This window comes from Lipotes vexillifer, unplaced genomic scaffold, assembly GCF_000442215.2.
Source record: "Lipotes vexillifer unplaced genomic scaffold, Lipotes_vexillifer_v1.1 scaffold731, whole genome shotgun sequence".
In the NCBI taxonomy this organism is placed as follows: Eukaryota; Metazoa; Chordata; class Mammalia; order Artiodactyla; family Lipotidae; genus Lipotes; species Lipotes vexillifer.
In genome coordinates this window covers 1,554,916-1,560,206 of record NW_006797758.1, presented here as the reverse complement: position 1 = coordinate 1,560,206, position 5,291 = coordinate 1,554,916, and positions in this window count along the sequence as shown.

Sequence of the window (5,291 nt, the reverse complement as noted above, 5' to 3'; positions counted from 1 at the left end):
TTTTTTTTTTGCGTTATGTGGGCCTCTCACTGTTGTGGCCTCTCCCATTGTGGAGCACAGGCTCCGGACGAGCAGGCTCAACGGCCATGGCTCACGGGCCCAGCCGCTCCACGGCATGTGGGATCTTCCCAGACCGGGGCACGAACCCGTACCCCTGCATCGGCAGGCGGACTCTCAACCACTGCGCCACCAGGGAAGCCCTCATTTGCTTTTTCATTCCTTAAATGTTACATGTATATATTATATTGTTTAATTCATAAAGTAGTAACAGATGCAAAAACAGTTGCATTTGAGAAAATACTTCTAAATTTAGTTTCTTAAAATTAAAATTTTATGTTTGAATATTTAAAAACCATTTTAAAATAAAATTAATAATGTTGATTAAACAATCTGATTTCTTTGGACTATTAAAATTCAACTATTTTGTCCAAAATATTATTTAATATTCTTGTAAAATGGAACTTACATTGTACACATATTATAATAACATTGCTGTATTTTGAAAAACAAGACATCATTTACCTATGAGCTGAAAAACAAATTTGAATATGAACTTAAATTTCCCTATTATTTCAAGGTGCTTTCTATAAATGGAAAGCTTAATGTGCAAAAGTTACAAGGAAAATCCAGAATCCACGGAGAAAGGAACAGTAAACACAGCAAGTCCTACACAGTTTTAAATATCTGTCTTCTCAATTGTAAATGTTTGTTGACCTTATATGAATTACTCATCTCACAATCCATTGATAAAATATCAGTCCTCCTCAGCAGGTTGTTTTAAAATCCTGAATGATACACAGTGCAATGATTACATTTCCTCTTTGCCATGTGTGCTTTAGAAAACCCCACTAACAGGGAGAACGAAACTGCCTGCTAAACACTTTCTCAAAGATTGTTTGGTTTTAAACTGTATTTAATGCCGAAGTGAAACATATTCCACGTCCAGGAAAATCATACTGGTGATGAAACCCTTCAAAGCTTAATAAAAGAGTGTAGAAAAAAACCTACCTGTCTTCTAGAATTAGACTGTATGAAGGTAATTGAGCCAAATGGCAGTTTTATCCCCAAGTGAAATTACTTCCACTGCATAGAATATGAGACATCTGAAGATTTATCTGACATTCTAATACCTCAGCAGTGACACTGATATTGAATGACACATTTGGCATAAGGGAAGGATCATTTCTCTTTAGAATCCTCTGTATTTGTTAATTAAATGATTGCTGGATGCATCCTCTTCATGAATATAAATTACTAGCCCAGGAAAGGGCTTATATTTGTATGGCATCTTTTATTATGAAGTGTTTTCCAGGGTGCAATGAACCCATTTTACACTGCCACTTGACATATTTAGAGATTACTTCATCCAGCACTGCAACATCGTCCTTAAATAACTGTGTTATATTCAGGATGTATTTTAGCAAATATAACAGTCTTATCCTGACTTGCAGAAGTTATTTTTTTCCCCTTTAACTAGGCACATATTGCCAGCAGAATTCTGTGCACTCAGACTCTTTGGTAATGGGCTATAATAATTTTATTTCTTTCAGCACCCTATTGACAATTGCTGACATGTCATTAAATTTGACTATCATTGATTTTTATTTCCTTTTGGCACTATTATTTAAACTCAGTGTGATTTCTGAGTAACAGACTGTGCTCCCATGGCTATGTTTCTTACCAGAATATAAGCTTTATGAGGGCAGAGATTTTTGTCTATTTTATTTCCTTTGTACCTCAATGCTCCAAACAGTGCCTGGCACATAGTAAATGCTCAGTAGTTTTGACTGACTGAATCAGTGGTATAAATAAACTAGAGAGAAGAAACATATATATTTACAATATTATCGTTATTGAAATCATATACAATAATGGATTAATTCCAGACTATAAATTAGAAGTAATTTGTCACCTGATATGGAATAAATATTACAAAACTACAAATAACTAAAAAAAAACTAATAACTTCCGCGTTTCAATGGACATTTGTCCTGTTGTTTGCCATCCAATTTCTTTTTAACATCCCTCTTTCTATTGAGAACATTCTCATGAGACTGTCCAAGAGTCTCATTTCTGATTTTCTACAACTTGAATCCAATATCCCCTGCATTTTAGCCTCTTTTTCAGATATATTATCAGAGTCACGTTTTATAGTATAGAATACAGATTATTCATTATACCATTCACCTCATATATAATATTTTGAAAATTTTATATTTTTATTATAGTTGACAGGTTTTGGTATTAAGTTTATGTTCCATCCTCCTTTTATGTTTTTTTTCTGCAAAACTTTGCATACAACTTTTCCTTGAATGTTTGATAGAATTAACCAGTATAACTATCCAGGCCTGAAGTTTTATTTTGGAGAGTTTTCTTTTTGGTCTCTTTTGGTGAATTTACTATATGCCCTTGAAATGAATGGGTGTTTTGCATTTCCCTCAATTACTGAAAGAGTGGTGTAGCAGTCTTCTGCTATGGTTGTGGAATTGTCTGTTTCTCCCTTTAATTTTAAAATTTTGATTCTTCATGTAATTTGGGGCTCTTTTGGTAGGTGTGCACATAATTTATGGTATTTCCTCATAAATTATACCTTTTATGATTACTAAATGTTGCTCTTTGTTTCTGGTATCACCCTTTGTATTGATGTCAATTTCATTTGATATAACTACTTTAGCCTTCTTATGTTTATAGTTTGCATGGTACACTCTTTCACTATTGTTTACTCTCAACCTATTTTCATTTTATATTAAAATGTGTCCCTTGTAGACAGCTTGTGAATGGGTTTTGCTTTTTAAAAAATTCTGCCAATCTCTGGCTTTTAATGGAAGTATTTAGACCAATAATATTTAATGTAATTTTTGATATGGTTGGGTTTAGGTCTACCATTTTTAATGTTCCATTTGTATCCTCTATTTCCCCCCTTATTTTCATTTTTCTGCTTTTTTTTTGAATTATTGGAATATTTTTGATATTCTATTTTAACCTGTCTATTGGGTATTTTGCTATATATATTTGTTTTGTATTATATTGCAGTCTACATAACTAAACATGTGCCATCTACTTGGCATTAATATTGTATCACTCATTTAAAATGTAAAAACTTTGCAACCAGATAGGTTCTTTTACCCCCATGCTCAACTGACTTTATTATAGTTTTCATATGTATGGCATCTACAAATATTACCCACCTGATAATGAATTTTTAATTTTTAAAATTAATTTTTATTGGTGCATAGTTGCTTTACAATGTTATGTTAGTTTCTACTGTACAGCAAAATGCATCAGCTATACATATACATATATCTGCTAGTTTTTGGATTTCCTTCCCATTTAGGTCACCACAGTGCATTAAGTAGAGTTCCCTGTGCTATACAGTAAGTTCTCATTTGTTGTGTATTTTATACATAGTATCAATAGTGTATATGTGTCAATCCCAATCTCCCAATTGCTCCCACCAGCCCCTTCCCCCTTGGTATCCATAGATTTGTTCTCTATGTCTGTGTCTCTATTTCTACTTTGCAAATAAGATAATCTATATCATTTATCTAGATCCCACATATATGTGTTAATACACGATATTTGTTTTTCTCTTTCTTACTTATTTCACTCTGTATGATAGTCTCTAGGTCCATCCATGTCTCTACAAATGACCCAGTCTCGTTCCTTTTTATGGCTGTGTAATATTCCATTGTATATATGTACCACATCTTCTTTATCCATTCCTTTGTTGATGGACATTTAGGTTGCTTCCATGACTTGACTTTTGTAAATAGTGCTGCTATGAACATTGGGGTGCATGTATATTTTTGAATTATGGTTTTCTCAGGGTATATGCCAGCAGTGGGATTGCTGGGTTATATGTAGTTCTATTTTTATTTTTTTAAGGAAACTCCATACTGTTTTTCATAGTGGCTGTATCAATTTACATTTCCACCAACAGGGCAGGAGGGTTCTCTTTTCTCCACACCCCTTCCAACATTTACTGTTTGTAGACTTTTTTAATGATGGCCATTCTGACTGGTGTGAGGTGATAACTCATTATAGTTGTGATTTGCGTTTCTCTAGTAATTAGTGATGTTGAATATTTTTTCATGTGTTTGTTGGCAATCTGTCTTCTTTGAAGAAATGACTCTTTAGGTCTTCTGCCCATTTCTTTTTTAAAATTAATTAATTAATTTATTTTTGGCCTCATTGGGTCTTCGTTGCTGCATGCAGGCTTTCTCTAATTGTGGTGAGCAGGGGCTACTCTTCATTGCGGTGTGCAGTCTTCTCACTGTGGTGGCTTCTTTTGTTGTGGAGCACGGGCTCTAGGTGTGTGGGCTTCAGTAGTTGTGGCATGCAGGCTCAGTAGTTGTGGCTCGTGGGCTCTAGAGCACAGGCTCAGTAGTTGTGGCACATGGGCTTATTTGCTCCACAGCATGTGGGATCTTCCTGGACCAGGGCTCGAACCCGTGTCCCCTGCATTGGCAGGCAGATCCTTAACCACTGCACCACCAGGGAAGCCCTAGGTCTTCCACCCAGTTTTGGATTGGGTTGTTTGTTTCTTCTGATATTGAGCTTCATGAGGTGCTTGTATATTTTGGAGATTAATCCTTTGTCAGTTGCTTGGTTTGGAAATATTCTCTCACATTCTGAGGGTTGTCTTTTTGTCTTGTTTATGGTTTCCTTTGCTGTGCAAAAGCTTTTAAGTTTAATTAGGTCCTATTTGTTTATTTTTGGTTTTATTTTCATTACTCTAGGTGGTGGGTCAAAAAAGATCATGCTGTGATTTATGTCAAAGTGTGTTCTGCCTATGTTTTCCTCTAAGAGTTTTATAGTGTCTGGCCTTACATTTAGGTCTTTAATCCATTTTGAGTTTATTTTTGTGTATAGTGTTAGGGAGTGTTCTAATTTCATTCTGTTACATATAGCTGTCCAGTTTTCCGAGCACCACTTATTGAAGAGGCTGTCTTTTCTCCATTGTATATTCTTGCCTCCTTTATAATAGATTAGGTGACCACAGGTGTGTGGGTTTATCTGTCACCCAATAATGAGTTTTTAAAAACAGTCATACATTATGAAGAAGGAAAAATAATCTTTTATATTTAACTGTTGGTGACAACTTCTCTTGGTTTTCTTTCACCAAAAAATGTCTTTACTTTGCCTTCATTTCTAAAAAATGTTTTTGCCGGATTTGGAACTCTAGGTTGAAAGCGTTCCTTTTTCTTTTCTATCTTCCACACTTTAAAAGATGCTATTCCATTGTTTTATGGTCTTCATGATTTCTGATGAACAATTCACAGTAACTCAAA